We start from the raw sequence: 23,600 nt of genomic DNA, 5'->3' as shown, positions 1-23,600 counted from the left end.
ATTTTTTGTTATGTCCTGTCTTCTGCCCTTGAACATCAAACTGTGTTACATTTTTACATCTCTCTCTTTTATATAATAAACATAATCACAGACTTCTCAGATACTAAGCAAATATTACGGGTACCTTTCTTTCAAATCCCAAACTACAGTATGTGATTTATCCAAACAATGAAGACTCAAGTATTCCATTCTAGAAAGGATGAATATTCTTCTGTATAAAGAGAACAGCAAAACAGTTTTGTTTCTTTCTGTTTTTTTTCTTTCTCTCTGTGTGTGTGTGTTGTCTCCCCTGGCTGTGTTCTGCCTGCTGCTCAGTCAGCAGTGAATACATAATGCTTATAAGACAATATTTAACTGATGAAAATCGGTCAGCTTGCTGTCCAGAACTCTTTGCTATGGCTTTGTCACATTTTTGAAGCAAGGTTTGTTAGATACCATAGAATTATAGATTCATTTGTGTTGGAAGGATCCAAAGATCATCTAGTCCAACTCCCCTGCAGCAAGGACAACATGGCTAGATCAGGTTGCTCAGAGCCCAGTCTAGCATGACCTTGGATGTTTCTAGGGACAAGAAATCCACTGCATCTCTGGACAACTTATACCAGTGCCTACCACTCTTATTATAAGTAGGTTAGTAAAAATCTTCCTTATTTCCAAACTAAATCTCTCTTCTTTTAGTTTGAAATAATTTCTGCTTGTCCTGTCACAGTAGACCCTGCTAAAAAGTCTATCTCGTTTGTTCTTATGACCTCCCTTTATATAGTGAAATACCACTATCTTGTCTCTCTGGAGCCTTCTATTCTCTAGAACAGCCTCAGCTCTCTCAGCCTGTCCTCGTAGGAGAGGTGTTCCATTCCTGAGGCACTCCAACAGGTCTATGTCTGTCCTGTACTGAGGACTCCACATCTTCACACAGTACTCCAGATGAGCTCTTATCAGACCAGGCAGGATCACTTCTATCAACCTGCTGGCCATGCTTCTTTGGTTGCAGTCCAGGATACAGCTGTCTTTCTGGGCTGTGAAGGCGTATTGCTGGCTCATGTCCAGCTTCAAATCCTTCAAGTCCCCATGTCCAACAAGGTTCTTTTCAGCAAATATCATAATATCTATGTAACATATATGTATATATACACACATAAATATAAAATAAATATGCTAAGCATATTTAGAATTTATACTCAACCATTGTTGCCATCAGTTTTTCATCCAGTAGAGTGATGGGATTCAAACTAATCACATCTGCTGTCTCTCTCTCTCTTAATCTTTTTTTGTGTGTACAATGCTGGAGAAAGTTTTGGCCTGCACTGAAGTTTGATGAACCCATTTCTCAGTTATTTGCTCTTTAAATATTGTGATGTTGGAGGAATGATTACATACCAAGATTCTACATAAAAAAATGTACACAAAGTAATAAAAACTCTGTTTGATCATTCATGATATTTGGTTACTCGTGAGACTAAGCTAATAAGCATGTGTTCTCCATCAGTACTTGCATACAGCTCTCAAATATGAATGGAAAATATATGTATTAAACAGATGTGACACACCATACTCATGATTTGAAAAAGATTTCTGCTTTGCAAGGACTTCTCCATAAGCGAATTTCATTTTCCTGGGTTTCATATTGGAGTGGTAATTTAACTTCATATTATGTAAATGTAAACCAACTTATGATGAGGTAACTAACTGAAAATTACTTCTAATAATACTGCTTTTTCAGCTGGGATGCAGAAGTTGCCCTTAGATTAAACTTGAAACTTCTCCAGTGACAGCAAAGTGCTGTCTAAAATAGCTGCTAAAATGCAACTGGGACTGGATTAAAAGCTGCTTTAGACACATAAGGAAGCATTGTATCAAAAAGGCATCAAGTATACTCTATGTAGAGTGGGAGATTAACATTCATATGAATAACTAATAAGTACTGAATAGGATTTACCTGATTTAATATAAGAAACTTCACTTAAGAGGACTTTCACTTGGCAGTGGCAGTCCTGAAAATCTGGGTCATCAGAATAGTGAGAGAAGTATGATAAAGCTTATTTTCTAACATGATTTTGTTTGTTTTGATGAAAAAAAAAAATGCTGCTTTCCTCTGATGTGTGTTCTTGTTATATTTATTCTGGTGTGTTACAGGCCCCAAACCAAAACTATGCAATACTATGATCTTTAACATAAAGTAGACAATAGGCTGTCGCTTATCGTCCTTTATCTTGGGACCTCCTATATTTGCAGTAATAGTAGATAGTAGGTAAACTTCATCATCTACTGCTTCTTTGTTCAGTTAAGTGCTTGACGGACAAGTAATAATGGTACCTAAATATGTAAATTGTGCCTTGTATTGGGTTTGAAAGGACAAAACTCTAGACAACCAGATTTGCAAGGAAAATGCAATAATAGTGTTGCATATATTGTTTCAGTTGTATGTCATGTTTTGTCTTCAGGCAGTAGATGAAGTTATCATACACAGATAAAGGATTTAATATCCAAACTTTTTGGTGTAATAATTTTGAAACTTGGGTAGTTTCAGGTGGATCTAAAGAATTTCTCTCATGTGATAGGGTTTGCTTTTGTTGCACTTAGTGATGGAAATGGCCATGGGTAGGATCTTGTGGTCAGTGATATACAAATCCCACCTGCCTCCTTTTTCTCCTCTAGAACTTTAAATAGAACTGACATATAGATTTTTAGTCTTCTGGTATAAATGATGGGCTCTTCTGCTTCACATTAATAGTAAATACCATCACGATTTGTATGCAAATCAATTTCAACTGTAAGTTCTCAGAAGGTTGGTAAACAGGCTATCCCAGAGACTGGAATAATACATGCATCTGTGCTGTGCCAGCTATACTTAAACAGGTGAGACTGAAAAAGCAGAAAATGGTAAGTTCTCCCCATTTTAGTTGTATAGAGTCCTTGTTCTCTAAGAGAGATTTTTGTCTGAAAAGTTTATATTAAAAAGTGAAAATATTTTAAGAGTCAACATGGCACTGAGTTAAAGGCATATACACTGGCAGAGTGATTGGTTATTTAAACTTTGCAGTGAAGCAAGCAGTTTAAAACTAAGCATTGGTGCTTAGGACAATCTATGTGAAGCATGCATTGGAAAACTATATTTGATACCCTGTCTCTCTAACTTACATAAAAACAACACTTCAATTAACCTCAAATTTATTCTGGATATCCAATAGAGACTTGTTTAATATTTATTGCTACCTCAGATGAACATTACAAGCAATAAGAAATTGTAGTTCAAGAGGGGTGATCCTAGTCCTCTGCTCTGTGCTGATGAGGCCTTACCTGAACTACTGCATCCAGATGTGGAGTCCTCAGTACAGGAGAGACATAGACCTTTTGAAGCACTTTCAGAGGAGGGCTGCAAAGATGGTCTAAAGGATGGAACACCTCCTCTATGAGGGCAGTCTGAGAGAACTGGGGCTGTTCAGCCTGGAGAAGAGAAGGCTCCGAGGTGGTCTGATAGCAGCATTTCAACACCTAAAGGGCAGCTACAGGAAAAAGGGAATAGACTCTTTAGCAGGGCATGTTGTGATAGAACAAGGGCTTCAAGCTTAAGAGGGTAGATTTAGGTTGGATATAAGGAAAAAGTCTTTTACAGTGAGGCACTGGAACATGTTGCCCAGAGATGTGGTTGGTGCCCCATCTCTGGCATTGAAGGTGAGACTGGATCAGGCCCTGGACAAGCTGATCTAGCTGTGGAGGTCTCTGTTCACTGCAGGGAGGTTGGACTAGATGACCTTTAGAGGTTCCTTCCAGCTCTAAGGATTTTAGGATTCTATGATTCTGTATTAATTTATGATTATGCGATTTTTTAAAATTCTTCTGCCATTGCTACAGTTATGGATCTAAAATCATGTAACGAGAATTAATAGTGTTATTACTAATATTACGTTAGTTGCTTAACAACTAATAATAAATAATAAAAATATTCTCCACCCCACTTTTAAAAAACTAAGAAGTAGAAGACAGTAGGTTTAGCTAAGCATATTCTTTCAAATGCCTTTTGAGCCCTGTGAATTTACTTCAGCTGAGATGAGAAGTTAATATCCAAAGATTACCCATTGAACTGGAAGCAGGATCAGAAATAAGTACCAAAATTCCTGCTTCCTAGCCCACTGAACCTCTAGATAACATTTTTTTCCCAGACACGCTTGCATCTAAGTAGTGTTCAGTACTATAAATCATACAAGAGTTGATCCAAAAGTAATGCCTCCTATTTTATTATTTTGGTCCTTGATGTCAGAGGCAGATGATGGTGATATGACAGTAGAAGTTGAACCTTCCTGCCAATATTCCATTCCTTTTTATTGCCATGTGGCAGCAGAGGGGCAGTCTGATAGAATGGCATCTGACATGGAAGTGCAGATGTGTCATTGAATTCCTCCATGTGGATAAAATGACACTTACTGATATTCACTGATGCTCGCTGAAAATCTATGGAAGCCAAACCGTGGATGTGAGCACAGTGAGGCAGTGGATGGTGAGTTTTGGCAGTGGCAACAGTGACAGTGGGTCACCTTCACAGGTGCAGATTATTACAAGTATGGCATGCAGACTCTTGGACATCACTAGTGAAAACACATGGCTAATGGTGATGACTGTGTTGAAAAACAGTGTTTGTAGATGTGTTACTATGCTTCTTGTATCCTTTGTAGTTTCCATGGAAATCAATAGGAAGCATTACTTTCAGAGCAACCTGCGTATTTGTTTGTTGTCCATCTCATTTTTATAGTTAGTGGTAACTATGAAATGGATGTTCAAGTTTGCTTAATATTTGAAAGGGTATTTTGCAAATAATTATCGTAATTTCTTTTTTCTCATTTTCCTTATCTTACCTCTTGCTGGGAAAAAAAAAAAGAAAAAAAAGAGAGAGAGGGAAAAAAAAAAGTAAATCTGTTGGAAATATTTACCCACTGAGAAAAGCTGGAACATGTGTCTCCCTTTCTTCAGTAGTCAGAACGACAAGAGAGAGATTATGGTGATGGGAGAAGAAGAGAGTAGAGAGCTAACTTTGTGTATGAGCTCAAGAAAGCAAACTTATATACCAGAGCTGCATTTGATTGACAAAATAGTAGGATGATGTTTGAGGCAAGAACTGCCTTTTTGTTTGGCAACACAGTAGGGTTCTCTTAAGGATTCTCAGCACTACTCAGTATAATTATATGATAATTGGTCCCAAAGATGGAATGAGTGAGATTGGATGGTGGTCTAGGAGGCCCAGTTGTATTATATCTAATCTAATTATGTTCGATACTGTCTTTTAATACATGTGGTAGCTATTTCCTTGGTATATAAGTAAGGAGTGTATGCAAGCTTGATGTTTGCTTGGCCTCTGTTCTAAACGCACACAAATTTATTCTTAGGAGAAACACCAGCTATATCTGCCTCATGTCATGCCGTATTCTAATTCAAAACTAAAACTGATTTGTTCCAGAAGATGTCTTGAAGCACAAATATGTTGTGGTTTGTGGAAATGTGGGAGGTGTGATGGAAAGAGCAAATGTCTATAGATTGTACTTCAAAAAACACTGCAACTTGCTACAGAAAAGACATAGTAAGTTATTGCTGCCTTGGAGCAACAATCCGCAGCAGGCATTCACCCCTTTGCATGGGACAATATAAACATTTTAGTGGATTTATGAGCATAAAGGAGCATCTGGAGATGATGAGATTGTGTAAGACTAATTTTAGAGTCTGAATTAAACTAATTCCATAGCTGCAAAAGTTGCCACTCTTTTCTATCCTCTTCTATAAAGAATGTCTATGGACTATGGTAATATCAGTTTTTCCCAACCAAACGCAATGGAAAAGACGTAATGCACTACAGTTGACAGTGGTGTGGTGCACACTGGTTAATTCAGAGGAGGATGTAAATCCTTTATGAAAGATATTTATGCAATCAAGTTTCTAAGGCAAGTTTCTTTTCAGCATTTAGCATCTGGGTTCCATTTTAACATGAATCGATGACTGTCTCTAATTTAATTCCATTTCTCACTTTTTACATAGAATATATAGGATGACTTCCTGTATTTTCTTTTGTGTGTGTGTGTGTGTGTGTGTGTGTGAAATTTCACCATTGTCTCCCAGCTTAAAATATGCACATTGAAAATAAATATATTAATAAAGAAATCGTGCTCAATTAAATAAAGTTCAAAGTCAGTTTTGGTTTTGGAAATCTAATTTTCTCACCTGAAACGTGAAATACTGAAACAAACGTTTCACTGATCTTTATTTTTTTTTCTTGTGCTCTCCTCCCCCTCCCCTGTGGTTCTTATTGGTGAAATTGTTATTTATTATTGGAGCCCAGCAGCAATACTTGCTGAAGGTTCAAATAGTAGAGAGCTCAGTAGGTGAACAAACACAGAACATTATAAGAGCTCAGTCTCAAATGCCAGAATGGCATATATGACTTGTAAGGTTACATCACAGTTTTGGCCCATCATTTCTTCCCAAAGTGGCTGATGCACAAGAGGAAGCTGGAAGCAATAAATCACTTCACAGTGCTCTACATGCATCCTGCTCTGGGCCCCTCTGGCAATAATATGACTTGAGGCTGACAAGGATAAAATCCTGATTCATTTGAAATCAGTTGGAGTTTTCCAATTGATTTGAAGTGAAAAATCATTTGATCATGAAGCAGTATGCCAAAAATTATGGTACCAAAGGTTGAAGAAATGATGGCAGAAAGAAATCATTCTACTTGAATAATTGAAACAAAAAGACAGAACAAAGCAAAACAGAAAAGCTTGTCGAAGGTATTTCTGCTGTGCTTTCTATCAACTCACCAGCAAAATAAAATAAAAAAAAATACAAAGGAATTCATAACCACGAAAGCCTACTTTCTTATGCACTCATTTCTTGAAATTAATTGAACTATATCTGATAGAAGTTTTTGGTGTAAAATACTGAAACATTTAGATCTTCCAAAGATTTTCTGTACTTGCTATAGGGATGCTGATATAATTTCTCATTTGTTCATTTGACCACTACTTGATACAGGATGGAGATCTCAAAGTTATTGTGTTTCTCAAAAATACACCTAAAACTTCCGATATTAAATTTATCCAGTATTGGCCAATGATTTGAGGAATTTTTAGATGGCATCGATACATACAGTGTAATCACACACATTCAGCTTCTTAGCTTCAAAAGCAAGTTAGAATGAATGAATACAGTATTTCTGAAAGAGAACACTTTTAGGAGTAACCAGAGATTTTCTACAACAGGAACTTCAAATGAGCTTAGCTGTACTAATGCTTCATTTATAAGATAATAAGAATTTTAAATTGTTTTGTAGGAAAGAGATTTATATTTGTCTGCAAAGCTCCAGTAGTTACCAATTCCAGTGCTTCCCTATGTTTCTTCATGCATTGCCCAAGGCTGACAGAAGTTTGATTAAAAGGGGAAGAAATGCCAGATACCACCTCCTTCTCCCGCAACCACCCTGGAGCAATTATGACAATATTTAACTTACAAATCAAAATGACAGTATGAGGACCCACCCTTATAAACAGAAACAGGAATACAATTTTTATTAGCTTTCCAAGAAAAATGAGAAAGTTGCATGAGCTTTCTGCTCATTATACTGTATTTGAATGAAAAGCCTTTTGTATTCCACCTTTAAATGCAAAGTCTTGTTTTTTTTTTCTGTCAGTCTTCCTATCACGGTTTATCCGCATCCTGATCTTGTCAAGTCTTGGATAAATTCTTGCTGGTTTCACCAAGAGCAACATTGTTCCTTTCCTATCATTCAACAGCTTAGTTGCTGCATTCTTTATCTGTTGATCTGACCATATTACCTTCTTTTCTGCCTCAAGGAGCTGGAGAAGTTTCACTCCAGCCTATATATTTTTTTCTTATCTTGTACTTTTGTTCTTCTTCAGCTATGCTAACTTCGAATTTTTTCGTTTCCTAGAGCTATTGCTTCAGTATTACCTTTTTTGTCTTGCAGTTCAAGATGTGAATTCCTGGTAAAATGCACTCATTTTGCTGAGGACTCAACATTTTCTTTAGAAGGCATGTAAATTCATCTCAAATAAATGATCACTGTGCTTCTAAGTGAGAGCAGAGGCCTATAGACACAATTGGCTTTGTCTCACCTGTCTGCCATTTTAATATTTCAAACTTCTCAGGTATTGGTAACTGACTTTTTGTATGTTCCACTGTAACGTAAATACAGTTGTACACTCTGTTTTCGTATTGTAGACATGCTGCAGGTCTCATTTCCCATTCCAATTTGCATGTTAGAAATATTGAACATTTGTTTTGATAGGCATTACTCATTCAATTTGTAGTTTTTATTTATTGTATGGTGTATTATTTAAAATGTTTTCTGATTTATTTTATTTTATTTTTTTAAACTTGGTACAATTAGATCTTCAAGTAGTTAAAAAGTGAGATTTGAGCTAGTGCAATATTGGTGACTTCCACCAGTTTCTGGTAGTGGCTCTTGAACAGCTCGTGGAAATCTGTTGGTGCTCAACAATCTAAGATAGATAACAGACTTAGCCTTATGGGTTTGGATTTGTTTGTTTGTTTTAATGTTATGTTTCTTTTGTGTTTGTGCTTTTTTTCCCCCCGTTATCTCTATGAAGTATCACAGTTGAATTTGAGATATTTAGCAATGTTTAGCTAAGACATTCAGGTGTCTTTAACTCACCTTCCCCTCTCCTATACTCCATATCAAGATAAGTCACACAGTTTTGCAATAGAAAAGATTGGGTTATCTCTCTGTGCCTCGTGGTTTTAGGTGGGGATGTTCTTTTGACTTTTTACCGAACAAGGAAATTATCATGACATTTCGTTTTGGGAAACAGCCAGCAACTTTCCATGGCAGGGTGAGAGGAAACAAAGTTTGGCTTAAGTAATGAGGCTGAGTTTAGGTGTAAATGCTGCAAAATTGGAGGTGCTATGTTGGACTATGCTATATGTCTAGTACTTCAGAAGCATCCATGAGTTCTTAACGTATTTCCTTTCCACAGCTGCAAATCTTCTTTGACTTTTTAATGACTTAGAAAAGACATGCTAACCTCCATGCCATATGCCTATTGCTAATATCTACTTATGTATTTTTTTCAGTCTCACAGTTTGATATGTAAATTGGCTGTCGAATTCCACCCTCAGTTTAATCTGCAGTAACTTTGTTGCTTACAGTGCTATTTGCGCTGCTGTAATTTAGATTGGAATCTGGATGTGTATGTAAATGCACACATGTATATACACATGCAGTGCCTGCTTTCTTAGGTCTATCTGCAGAACTTCATTTTACAATTAAGAATGAGTGATCTGTGTGTTGATTATTTTTACGCTGATTTTAGTGCCACTAACGAGGAAGACTTCTTAGGAGGAAGTTTTTCACCCAAAGGGTGGTGATACTTTGGAACAGGTTGCTCAAGGAGGTTGTGGATGCCCCATTCCTGGAGGCATTCAAGGCCAGGCTGGATGTGGCTCTGGGCAGCCTGGTCTAGTGGTTGGTGAGCCTGCACATAGCAGGGGGGTTGAAACAAGATGATCATTATGGTCCTTTTCAACCCAGGCCATTCTATGATTCTGTGATTCTATGAAGATAAATGATTTCAGGCTGCAGATGGGTTTTGGAGGCACACCTTTACAATATCTTCTGTCTGTTGTTGGTCCTGGGCAGTAACTTCTGTCTTTCCACCTGACGTGCAGTGCTGAATTTTCTGTGAGCTTCAAACCTCATTTTCATTTCACTTTGGGGAAAATGGAGGTAAGGGTGTTTAAGCAAGCAAGCAAACGTGAGGGAAGAAGGCAAGCCCCATCCCAGCAGCCTTCCCACCCCCCATGTCTCCATCACTAGCCCAAAGCCGGAATGCATTTGAGCTGAACTGCCCCAGCTCCATCATCTGCGCCATGCAGAGTCATCATGGCCATGGTGCATAGCTGAGAGCCGGAAAGCAAACAGCTGCTGTAGCCTGATTTGAGTTAAAATAGTGTCAGTGTTTAGTCTGGCGCACTGCTTCAGGAGAGATTGGCAGCTGGGTCAAACAAAGTCATTCCATTGGCTCCCTTCCCAGCCAGCTTCTGCTAGTATTTAGGTACTAGTGCAGCCTAGGCCCCTTTTCTCAGGGATAGCCTAAGATCTGACCGCACCCTCCTTGCTTTTTAAAAAATGCCTTTTCACTCTTTAAGATAAATCCACTATTAGACACTCTGCCACTAATTGTGTATTAAGGCTGTTTTTCTCCTGAAAGCTGACGCATCCTGCTCTCGCCGCGGTGCAGAAAGCAGGCTGTTACAGTGCTGGATTCATAAAAGGGGCCTTTATAGCCGGTGAAAGAATATCTGTGTGCTTAGGCAGGAAACTTTTTGATCCACAGAAAAGCCAGACGACATCTAGGTAAGGCCGTGTATCGAATCTGCTTTTATGGGACAGCGGTGCAGTGAGCTCTGTTAATTGCGATCGCTTAATGTTTGCATGAGCTTTTTGATAATCTTTTTAGAAAGTTTAGGAAATAGCCGCTCCCAGGTCTCCAGCTCTTTCTCTCCTCCCCCCTCCTCACTCCTCCTATGGCTTTCATGCTCGCAAAAGCTCCTAATGCTCGGCTCCCTTTTAGCTGCAATGTGCAGAGGCGCGTCGCTTCTCATGCAGGAGGGATCGCTTGTGGCGGTGCGCAGCAAAAAGTTCTGCCATCCAAGGGAACCGTGTGTAACAGGGCAGCGGTTGGGAGAGTTTGCAGGGAAAGCTTTCAACTTTTACAGACTGCCTGTGCAATCATTTAAAAGTAGTTGCAAACCGCTTTGAACTAACAAGGGTTTAATTACGGAAAAGTTTAATGTGGCGATGGAAGGAATATTAAGTAAGTTGTCTTTGTCTTGTACTTTTTAATTTTAGTTGTTGCTTTAGCCTGTTGGGTCACATTTTTTGTCAGCACTGAAGGCTGCCATGAATTGGTAATGAGGGCCCCTTTTGCACATGATTTTGGCAATTGGCCAAAATCAACTTCCCGACGGCAAGCTTTCTCTAAAAGAACCTGAAGCATTTTTTTGTGATTAGGAATCATGTCTGAAAGCTGCCACAACCAGTTGTGTAGGCATGTCAAAATGACTTTATACAGTATATCTGCAGCATTCGGGGAGGGGAGCAAAGGGGAGGGAGCTGGGGTGTCTGTTTTTTACTAATGTACCAAATTGTTGCTATTAGCAGCCTGAATTTCCGTAGCTCATACACCTCCAAAAACCAGGCTGCAGGGAGAGAAGGCATAATGGGAATCATTGGCACATTTATGTTCCTCAACATGCCAAAGCAGACCAAATTGTCACGTTTAAGCAGGATACAGTGTTAGGGATTGCTCAAAACACTTGTGGACGTAAAGCAGATGAATCCTTAAACTTTTAATCTCAGTTAATTATGCTCAGTACACAGTAAGTAATGACGTTTTCTAGAAGTTTCTTTGTTTGAATTGCATAAATGAAGCTTTTTGCTGTAACTGTTGAAAAATACGTGCCTAGATCCACTGATGGGGGAGTATGCAAGGGAAAGCTCAGCTGTGCCTCTGGATTTATTCTAATTCCTTCAAGTCTGGGTATGGGTCTGAGCTGCAAGACAGGGAGCAGGAGTTGGGCTGTCCTTTGTTGTTGAAAAGGGGGAAAGCCAGTTAGTCTAAACATGAGGAAGGAGCTGTGAAAGTTCACGTTTCAAGGGTGCTCCAAGTTCCGAAACTTGTGGAGCTCATCTGCACAGTAAATGGGTGATTATTCCTCGCTGATATTACATAAACAAATCTGGCACCGTAAGGGAATGCATTATTATTGTACACTCAAAGGTTTTGAGAATTTAATCTCTGTTTAACAAAGCAGCCCAGCAACTGGAAGCTAAGGACCTCCTCTGACACACAGTGTGTACTCTACTCTGCTGTCTTTTCCATGTGTGTGCGATGTAAGAAAAAGTGCGCCAGGCAGGGTTTTTGTTAGGTGTTTTTATTTTACATGGCAACTCTCGTGGCTGCAGCCTTGGAATTGCCTGTTTCTGCCTCGGTGTGTTGTTTGCTCGTGAGCAGTGCCCTACTTGTGCACAGCGTCGGTGCGGAGCAGCTGTTCCGCACCTTCCTGCGCCCTGCCCCCTGTTTGGTCCCCTGTGCAGTAGTTCCTGCAGTTAAAATGGGCTTTACAGGTATTGTGTTTCTGCTGTTCAAGCGTGCGTTTTCTGTAAGGTGTCTGTGTCTATGTGGGTGTCTGTGTTTGCTTTATTACATAATGCAAGGCATAACTGGACCGGGAAAAACCTTGTGCTCCGGAGACAGTCCAGTGCCTCCTCGACTTGCCTGGGAGGGTTTGCTCATTGTTACCTTGCAGGAGACTGAATCTCCATGAAGTCTCCTCTGAGTTTAATTGTAGCACGTATCATTTGCAGTGAAAGAAAGTAGACAAAATTAAAATGTTGGAAAAAAAAAAAAAAAAAGATGTAGAAAATGAGCAAACTAAAGTAATGTGAATAAGAGTTACTTCATTTTTCTGGGACATTTTAAAAGTTTTACGACAGGGAGAAATACATCACAGGTGAATCATATTTTCATGTAAAGTACTGTGAAAAATGATCAGGTTGAAGGCTAAAGTAAATGTGACAGTAAAATTTTAGCAAATCATTGCGAAATTTATTTACCAATGTGTGAAAGTAATTTCTCATGAATTATTAAATTAGGTGCACTTAATTTCAAATATGCATATGCTCATCTAGTTACTGCAAAACTATAACTGTAACATGTTTTCTTGTGGTATTCCTAGTTTTACCTAGGAGGTTTTACTGTGAAATAACGAACGCTTGCTAGTGCACTAGTTCCAGAGGTTTTGGGTTCTGTTTTGATTGTTGAAGAGCTGTGTTATAAATCAAAGCAAGTTATGCTCCAAAAACTTTTTGAAGGCTTTTTAAATCTGGAGTCAAATTTTGTCTTGATAGCATGCCCGATGTGTAAAATTTAATATATGAAGTAACAGAGAGTTTTACATAAATCTTACCACATTATAAATTTGGCTTTTGATTGCGTGTACTAAATTAGAGCTTTTCTACATCAGGAAATATATTTTCTGTACGAATATATGCACAAGTCGCATTTCTATCACGTAAATAAACAGTCTGCATTCATAAATTTTGAGGTATAAAGCTGAAAATATATAGATACTATATTCTGTTCTTCAATACTAAGCCAGTAGATTAATATTTTATTGCAGCTAGGCTGGAAAAAGACTGATTAGCTACTTCTCCTGAGACTATAAAAGGTGAAACATACTAAGTAATCTGCATTATGGCATTTTTATTTTTAACAGCTGTCCGAAATAATGTGTCTCGAATCTTCCTACTGGGAGGTTTTTATGTTTTCTATTTGTTTGCAAACATATCATGAAGGAGTACAATTATAAAGCTTAACTTTTCTCTAATTCTTTATATTAGATTTTACTGCTCAGAACACTATTCTAGTGCAATAAACAAAAAAAAAAAAAAGGAATTTTACATTTAAAATATAAATTATTGTTTTTTGTAGCTGACATTTTTAATGACTGTTAAACATTTGTGAACAGCATGTTTTAGTGGTACAGTATAAATATGTGTCATTATACATTTGAATAAAAGTTACAAAGGTATTTGTAAAATACTGTAAATTATATGAAAAGAGTTAACATTGTAGAACACTTCTTACTTTATCATGATAGCATGAGGACTTGTAGAAATAGCTTTTTTCTTCTATAGATTCTACCGCATGTTTTAAAACTTTAGAAATGAAACCGGGCAGTTTTTTGCTGTTGTTTTTGAAGCAAACTTTTCATTCATGTAAACTAAGCACTTTCTTCTATATGTTCTAAATTCCAGCAATGAGATAAATAAATTGCTGCATTGGATGGAATATAATTATTGAATTTTGGCAGAACTTCAGTGAACTCTGCCATGAAAGATTAATGGGCACAGTGCGCTCTTAGATTCTAAAGTAACAGATGAAGATAAAGGGAGTGCATAGCAGGCTCCAACCTTTGTGGTTCGAAAAAAATAAAAATGATGGCGAATGTTAACTTTTGGCATAAACTGCTAATGATAATGTTTTGTCATCTCGGTGATAAAAATTACAGAAAGAGACAAGAAAATCCAATTTAGCAGAAATTCTCTTAATTTCTTTCTTGCTCTGTTTTCCATTTTATTTTGTTGTGTTTTTTTTGTTTTGTTGTTGTTGTTGTTGTTTTTGTTTTTGTTTTTGTTTTTTTTGGTCTGAATTGCTCTGTATTCTTGCAAACAGGAGAATGAAACATGCAGACTGCTTGCAGGATGCACTAATATGGCGTGCTAATGAAATCCCTCCACATCAGCACATATGTGGTTTTTCACTAGAATTATGATTTTGGTTTGTGATTATGGCCCAGTGATTTAAAAACACAGGTAGAATTGCACCGGCTGCATAGAGGCTGCGCGTGCAGTCAGTGGTTTTTGTTGTTACTTCATCTGTTCACTCTCTCCCAAACCTGAACAGTTTACAACACTTGTTTTGACTGACAAATTGCTGCCACAACCACAAAATAATATTCTGCTGGGCTTTTAAATTATTACTGCGCAAAAATAGTGTTTTTAATCAAGAACAATGATCCACTGTTAGGCCAGCCAAGCTCCCTGGGCGGGATCAACAGAGCAGTGAGGGCTCCTCAGCGCTTCCCACCGGCTCTCTCCACATAAGAGAAGGGCTCTGGGTCAGCGCTGCTCCAGGCGGTTGGGGCCTTCCACCGCTGGGGCCAGGCACAGTGCCTGCCTGGGTGACCCGTACCTCAGCCAGGTGCTTCTCCAGGCAGCAGCTGGGCCTCGGGGCAGAGCGCCCGGCTGGCAGCCAGGTGGGGCTTGTGCCAGTACACCCAGAGTGCCCCATGCCTGGGGGGAGTAGGCAGGCAGGATGTATCCGTGCTGGGTTTTTCCCTTGCTTCCCAACGGCTAACCTGCCACTAAGGCAGAGTGCGTTCAGCTCCTATGTTGTAAAATGGCAGATATCCAGGATCCGGGATATATTTCAGGACTTCAAAGACATTTCTGCTCTCCTTCCCAGTCACATCCTTAAGCTCATGATGACAGCGTTATGAGTGGGATAGTAAAGATGCATACAGACAACAGCCTGATCTCAGCCCGTTGAAGTCACCAGGGAAAACCCTCCCTGACTGTGTGGCTTTGGGGATCTCATGCTTGGTCTGGTGTGGCCTGCCAGGAGCTGCACCTTGTCCCTTCCCTCCCTGCTGCATCAACAGGGCTGGCACTGCCATCCTCCCTGGGCTTCTCTCTCGGTTTCAATGTCACTCCTCAAAGAGGAAGGTTTGCTGACTAAAAGGCTTGAGTACTCTCCCTGGCTTTGCGGAGGAGCAAATGCCCAAGACCTTTTTTTGCCCATATGCAGTCTTTTTCATTGTCTTTCTTCTCTTCCAAAAGTTAGTCTTGCAGCTGACCTTCATTACCTCCACTAGTACTGCGGATTCAATCAGAGTTCAGGAAGTGCAGCTACCTGCCTGCTAGTGTCTCCCTACTGAAGTGCTGCATTAGATAGTCTGTGTCCAATACAAAATGGATTTACATGCTAGATCTATCACTTTCTTAATCAGACATCATTTTTTTTTTCAGTTACATTTATTTTAGGACATCTTACTATTCAAATAGAAAAGCAGATTTATATCTTTTGTAGAGTACAGTAGAATGCTTCATTTAACTTGCCAGCATATTGAGTTGGAAAGCCTTTAACGAGTTATATTTGCAATGTGCCTGCATTTCCAAGTAGACCACTATCCCTTTTTCTTTCAGGTTTAATTAATTCACAGAAATGAAAAATTTTTTTAGCAACCTAGTCTGTAGGTTGCTAACCACAGGTTATATGATTGTAGGAGGAATATTATGCCATGTACAACAAATGTATTTGCAACATGCAATCAGATTATACTTTCACAGCTGTGGGATTATGGACTGTTAGCATATTCAATCTCTTAAAATATTATGAATATTTTTGCAGATATTACCTATGCAACTCAGGGAACACTCCTGCACATTATTTGAGTACATAGTAGTTGGGTGAAAGTTTAAATTCCAGCTGGAGTCATATCGATGGCTCTGAGATGGCCAGAAGTGGGCTCATGGCAGGGAACCTCGCTGCTTCCTCTGGCCTGGAGAGCCCCATGGGCAGCAGCAGTGGCTGTGAGATGGAGGCACCGGGATGCCTCTGTGCTGGCAGCACTGGAGTGGCTGAGTGTGGCAGGAGGGCCCAAGCAAGCCAAGGCCATCACGATTGCAGATGGGTTACTTTTCTGCCTGCTGGCAGACAGAAAAGACTGCCTCGCAATTCTGACATCAGCTCTGCTGTGAACCTCTCCCAAAGTGGGATGCTCTTCATGCAGCTGTAGTTCCAGAAATCTTGGCAGCAGGCGGTTACATGGGCAGTGTGCTGGGAAAGGGTTTTATCCCGAGGGGGATCCTCTGTGGCTTCGTGTCTTACCACAAAACCTACCTCCTGAATTAAAGGCTGAAGACACTAGGCAAGAGGATGTGGTTTTTCAGATGTAAAACATTGTGAAGACTTTTCTTTAAGCATGGTAACTGACAAACAGATTAAAGTATTCTAAGGCAATATTTTGATTTTTTAGTTACATACACATAGTATCAGTCAGAATAGCAAATTATGCTGAAATATAGTCTGTAAAACTGAGCACTTTACCCTTTGCAAAACTGCACATACTGGTGTCTGTTTCTGACAAGACTGTCCCAGGGTGTGCCAGGTCTCCTGGGGGTTGAGCATTACAAATTTTCAGCCTTGCCCTTCCACTGTGATATACTGAATTTTGCATGTCAACATTATACTCTTCCAAAACATGCAAGGAGTGTTGTAAAGAAGAAAAAGATTTTATGGAAATCTGAAACATCCTTTTTGTTGTTCTTAGTAAATAGGAATAGTGATGTAAAAAACCTGTTACATTTGGTTTGTGCTGAGTGGGGGAAGTAGAGGAGGAAGATTAAGTTTCGAAAACCCAAGCTAATCATCTAACTCAATGTCTGCAATCAATGAAAATATTTATAACAGAATTGAAATACCGTTAGACTCAGAGATCACAGTTGAAATAGCTTTTTGTAATCTTGGAGTATGGCTGAAGAAGCAGAGTCTTTGACTATAACACTCATATAGTAATAGTAGGAATGAAACAAATATTGAAAAGGAGTTCCAAAAGCTTAAATGATATCTCATTTGGGGGTATATATTAGTTCACTAAATTCCAATTCTCCGACCAGTAATCATGATTGTTAATGTATATCTTTTATGACTTTCAGAGCAAGAGAAGCAAATCTTGGGAGCATGATCATTGTGATACCCTCATGGTAAGTACCCAAACTGCAATCAAATTTATTACATTTTTGTAGAGTAGAGGCCTTTTAGAGACCACACTTGCTGCAGCTTAGTCACACAACGGCTTCAAATGTCGTTCTGGAATAATAGGGTAGTAATATGATATACTCTATAATGAAAATCAGTGTAAAGCACAGGTGGTTGCTAGTATTTGTGTGGTCAGATATAAAAGCTTCACTATGGGCACAAGCTACTGCTTTCCCACTTGAGGAAAGTATAATTAAAAGTGGTTTCCAGATGTGCTGACCCATGTCTGCCATTTCTAAAAGTGAATTTTGCAAATGCAAACTGGTCTACGTTGCATTCATCATTATGAAGCTATTGATGGGTTTTCAGATGATAAAAAAGGTCGGGAGCATAAATACCCTAGCTTTAAAACTGAGGTGTCTTTAAACTGCAGATGGTAGCATTTTATGTTCATACTGTGTTCATAGGATTTATGTAAGTAGTTCATAGCTGATCTGTGGCAAACATGCAAAATCTATCTAGACAAAAAATAACATTTATTTCATACAGATGAGAGGTGGTTCATTGCTGGCAAATTGATTTGCAACCAGAAAGTTACAGTAAGATGGTACTGCGTTGTTGTTTTGTTTCTCAGTAATGCAGTGAAGTAAATGGCACCCTAATGCATTAGATTTTAGCTCCTTTATCCTAATTTTCAAACCTGGACATACAAAATGCATCTTCTAATTTTGATTTTGTCTGTAGGTACACAAATGGTTAGAAAACAAGAAAAATATGCTAAAAAGTGATCAGCTCAAAATGGAAAATAGTAGAAACTCTTAGTTATGGGCTTATATAATGCATCGTTAGTTGAGTTGTCAGGGAAAAAAATACAACAAAATTCAGAAAAGATGCTAGGCTTTAAAATGTGGTTAAAAGGAGATTTCGGCTCCTTTAATTTGGCTAATTACAGATTTTTAAGGCAAAATTGTTGTCCTAATATCCATATAATTTCATCAGACCTTGTATTTCCCCTGGAAATTTTGTTGTCAAAATAAACTCTCTGTTTCAAAAGAAATTTTTTTCAACTCCAGAAGAAGCAACAGGGAAGAATGCCATGCCTGCCTTCATCTTAGTAGTACTTCTGCTAGCACTACACTCATTACTGATTCCTGTGTCTTCTAGGGAAGTTCAGAAGTGTAGGCTGGAATCTATTAGGCTAAGGATCTTGGACTATTGATAAATAATATGAAAATATTTTTTTAGATACTGTGTGTAATTTTGCCTGACCTTTGCATGCGTTTTGTTTACTTTTTTCTGCAGATGTGACTCACAGCTGTCAAATGAGAGTCTAATCCTTAACATTTGATTTTAGGGAAATACCAGGAGTGAATAAATTAAATGTTTTTCATGTGTTTCCTCTTGGACTTTTCTGCAAGGAAGTTGCTTTTCCATTTAAGTCCCTCTCTCTCTTTTTTGACTAAGCAAAATTGAAGCACTCTTTTGAAGTGTGTATCCACTAGAATACTTCAGTAAAGGCTGAATTAGTCATAAAAACAAGTGCTCAGTTAAATAATTTTTAAAATAAATCATTACATTTAGACTGTGCTCAGTTTTTTTTTTGTTTGTTTGTTTGTTTTTGCTGGTTTTTGGAATTCATTTTGCAGTAGAAAACATTGCAAGTACTTACAAAGGCATTGACAAGTTCAGCAGGGACTCAGAATGCAAACTTGGTAGCAAAGATAGTAAGTTTACCTATATGTTCTTCTCTGTAATAACATAATAACCCAGTAAAATCATAATGCTGGTAAATTAGAGGGTTCTGGCTTGAATATTTTTGTATCTCTGAGATAGAAAATCCTGATCTAGGATGCTCAAGGCACACTCAAGATAGAATGGAACATACAACCAATGAGCAGGATATTAGTAACTGCATGGTGAAAATGCTGAACTTATAAATATTGGTTGTTGGAACAGCAGATTTTTTAATGTGAACAAATGTTTAATAACACTTTTTGACATTGTAATAACAGTTTAGTTTAAAGAGTTTAGTATGAATATTCTATTTTGATACAAAGCTACCAGTGACTATTTTTACAAGTATGCTACTAACTTGCACATATACTTTTAATATTATATCACATTTAGACCACTCTTTGCCCAAGAGGTAGAATTTTACCACATGACTGTTATTAATCCTTTTATTTTCTGGCAAATGACATTCAATATCAAGCTTAGGAATGTTCACCAAACTACAGACATTCACATGAGAAAACGTGCAAAATGAATGCTACCTTGCTACTTAATTCACAGTCTATTGCTAGTGGTCACTGTCATGAGTTGACTGTTCACATCAGAGTCCAGCTCCATGACCTCACTTAACATTCTGTAAGTAAGAGTAAGACAAAATAAGTAACTTACTAAAAAATAGATTCTTTAATTACTGGGCATTTTACGTCCTTGCTACCTGTTGACTTCTGAGTACTTGATTGGCAGTATTCTTATCAGTTCAAAAATAAAATGATGACCCAACTGAGGGAGATGCCAGTTTTTTTGGGCTGTGCACATAAGGACATGAGGAAAGTGGCATATTGGCAGGTAGAGATGCTTCCTTGACCACCAGATGTGGAGGACAACTCACAGATCCCCCCTCAAGTGCAATAAATCTGTCCTCTGTAGTTAATTTGGCAATATTCTTCTATATAATCCTCTTCCAGGTACTGAGTACAGTTGTGTGAGCTGTTGTATATATATGATACTCTTGTTGGCTACTCACTGACAGTTTTGCAAGAACATCCTTTTCCAAGCATCTATACCCTTCTTGTTTGTAGTATTCCGGGGTCCAACAAGTGCACTGCATTCTATTTCACCCAGAAGAAATTAGAGATGACCTGCTTTATATTTTATTGCTATTTAGAACATTTTTTTTTGCTTTGTGTTTAATACCTCTTTGTAAATCTTGCCAGCATTATATCTTTCACATACCTATTCTTTGCCATAATTGAGAGACTTTGTTTGTGGGTTCACAATTAGCTGCTATAAGAAAATGGTCTAAGTAGGTGAATCAAATCAACTTTAATAATAATAATTGTAAAATATTTCATTTTGATTTTGATTTTTTTTGTACACATTTTGTACATAGAATTTGGAAAAAATATTTGAACTTTAAATTAAATCTTTTTCATATTGACAATGTATAAATATAATGTTTCAGCAATTTCTAAACTGTTTATTTTGTTGTTGTTTTTTAATGGAAAATGATCTAACACATTTCCTGGCAAATTACTTTGTTTTTGGTGAACCAGCCTTTTTGGAGGGAAAATTTTCTAAAATGTTTCCTGATAACTGTATCACGTGACAAACATATTGTGTCTTTTCTGCCCTTTTAATCTTGGTGTTTCTGGCATTTTGCAGTGTGTTAACAGATTATCAACTTCAAACATGAGTTTTCTTGTTCCTGCTTAAAATGAAGTGTCTTGTAAGAAATATATGCAGTCCAGCTCAAATGCTTTGGCTGTGGATAAGCCTCATTTACTCGTGTCAATACGACCACTGAAATCACTGAAAGTTGGGTGCTTACCAGTTCTCAAGGTCAGCATATGTTACACCACTGTAAATATATCTTATATGAGACCTGCTCACAGGTCACTGAGCTGAAAATAAGCATGAATACAGCCATACCATCAGTTCTTATTTACTGCCCTAGGACTTCATCTCTTTCAGTTGTTCCCTCGCAACAGTGCCCAAGCCTGCAGACAAAGCAGCATGCTTGCTTCAGGCCAAATAGCAAGACATGGTCCTTATGAAACCAGAGGTGGTCACCACGCAGATATCACCACTTTCTGTCCCACTGCATGACTGGCCTCCCCATTCAGACCTTCATTTAACTGGGCTAAAATCCCATGGCATTTTGCTGCTTCCTTGTAGAATCCTGTTGTTTAAGGAAAGCCTAAAAGTCACAACTCTTAATGTGGTTGTCATTCAAACTGATTTTACTACTACATTTTTAATTTTTTATGAGGGAATATCTTCTCAGGTGTTATAGGTATTGTGCCTTCTGTTCTTGTGTGAATTTGCCAACTGTAGCAATAGCACTGGAGACTCTTCCTCTGTTTTGTTAAAACTGTCTCCTTATTCTTTCCTAATCAAATGCATTGGAATTGAGACTAATTCTGATCACAGCTGATTGAGCTCTACTAGAGACACTGGAGTGTCAATACATTATATTTTTTTATTTATAGGTTTTTGTGATAAAACAAGGGTTTTTTTTTGTTCTGAGCTTGTTCTTAGTACTCTTTCTTAGAACTGGCTTCCAAGTTCAGATCATAGAATCATAGAGTGGCTTAGGTTGGAAGGGACCATAATGACCCCTGAGCTCCGGCCCCCTGCCAATTGGCAGGGTTGACACCCACTACATCAGACTTCCCAGGACCCCATCTAACCTGGTCCTGAACACCTCCAGGAATGGGCATCTACAGCTTCTCTGGGCCCCTGGTGTCCATAAACCTCACCACCCTCTGAGTAAATAATTTTCCCCTAATATCTAATCTAAATCCCCCCTCATTTATTTTAAAACTATTCCCCTTTGTCCTATCACTACTGGGCCATGTAAAAGTCAGTCCCCCTCCTATTCATAAGCTCCCTTCAAGTACTAGAAGGCCACAATGAGGTCTCCCTGGAGCAATCTGTTTTTCAAGCTAATAAGCCCATCTCTCTCAGCCTATCTTCATAGGAGAGGTGCTCCTTTGACCATCTTTGTGGTTCTCCTCTTTGCCCTCTCCAGCAACTCCTCATCCCTCCTGTGCTGAGGGCCCCAGAAGATGAAAGGGTTATTGTACATCTTGTACAATGTACATATTGTACATAAGAAATGAACCCTAGTCATTTAGGAGCATGGTATTAGTTTATCTATCTGTACATCGGTGTAAGTGCATGTCGGCCCTGTGAATGCAGTAGCTATTGACAGACACTCCCTGCTTAGCTGTGAGCATCTTGATTGTCTAGAGTGTGGTATTCTGCTTTGAGTGATGTACTGAGAGAAGGAAACAGAGAACAGAGATGATAATCAGAGGTCTTGAAGATCTGATTTACAAGGGAAGTTTGAATGGACTCATCAGACAAATGTCTTGGGAATAATGAGAATAACTGGTGTTGTTTTGGGGCAGTGTGGTGAACTAGACGACCTCTTGTGTTCTGTTCAGCTTGTCTTTTCATCCCCTCAATCATTTCCCTCATCCTCCTTCTATTTCTTCCCATGCCTACAGTATTTTGGTATTTCAGGGAGTAATTATGTGCAAAATTTGTGGTGATTAAGCTTATAAAGAGTCAACAAAATTTAATTTCATTCATTATGATAATATTTGATGACTGGAACACTGATTTGTAACAGAAGAGCTGCTTTAACTGGTGGCATTTGAGAAAGTAAATCTCTTCAGCCTTTATAATGGCTCCTTTTTGCAGTTACATTTCCTGGTGCTGTGCCGGAATACCTGAGGTGCTTTCTGAAATAAGGAGGAAGAACCTTCCTAGAACTCTCTGGTACAGGAGAAAATTCTCTGTGCTCTGTCTTTTCCCTGTCCATATGTCCACTGTCAGCAGATGCATCTGAAGTATGCCTCTGAAAATTCATTGAGATAGGAAAATGCCACTTCAGTAGTGCTTAAATAAAGGAAGGTACACACTAGCAAATCAGGGAGTAGATAGGGAAAAAAAAGCAAACAAAAGCCTTACAAACCATAAGTCATTTCAGCTTCAGGATGGCAGCTTCTACTGTACATGCCTTTTGGAAGCCTCTGTACTTGTATAATAAATGATAAATGAATGATAAATGAAGATAAATTGGGCTTAAGGGATTTTCGTAATTTAGTTTAGATTTTACTTTCATCTTTTCCTACCAGTGATAGAATCAAAAGTGGAGTGCTGAGAATCTGTTTTTAATGATAAACAAAGTCCATTGAATTTGGGTTTTTTAATGTAGCATACTGTTAAAGCCTGAAGGACATGCAAGTGACAAACACTTGATTAAAAAAAAAAAACAACAAATTTTAAAGTCTTTTAAAGTCTTACTCTGGTAGCTACAGCCATAGAAGACTACAGGACCCTTTACAGGATATTGGACACTGAAAAATGCATCAAATGCCATCAAAGTTATATAGATAGGTATGTAATTTTTTGTCAGAGGTGATCAATATCATGACCATTAATGTGAACAGGGGAAATTGTGAGACAGAATGTGTCACACTATGGTGAAAAACACTTGTCTGCTTTCTTCTGAGC

At 38.3% G+C, this 23,600-nt stretch overlaps 1 long non-coding RNA gene across 4 annotated transcripts in view; it reads left to right on the top strand.

Moving 5' to 3' along the window:
* Nucleotides 1-23,600, top strand: part of LOC122177299 — a 321,677-nt gene that overhangs the window by 116,486 nt on the left and 181,591 nt on the right. For all 4 annotated transcript variants that reach the window (XR_006178042.1, XR_006178041.1, XR_006178039.1 and 1 more), the window contains exon 4: nt 17,303-17,350. This is a non-coding gene — a long non-coding RNA (uncharacterized LOC122177299). The remainder of the gene's footprint in view (nt 1-17,302; nt 17,351-23,600) is intronic.

Source organism: Lagopus leucura, unplaced genomic scaffold (genome assembly GCF_019238085.1).
Source record: "Lagopus leucura isolate 7727_CA_CO unplaced genomic scaffold, USGS_WTPT01 Super-Scaffold_100001, whole genome shotgun sequence".
NCBI classification, from domain to species: domain Eukaryota; kingdom Metazoa; phylum Chordata; class Aves; order Galliformes; family Phasianidae; genus Lagopus; species Lagopus leucura.
This window is presented reverse-complemented; position numbering and strand designations above follow the sequence as displayed.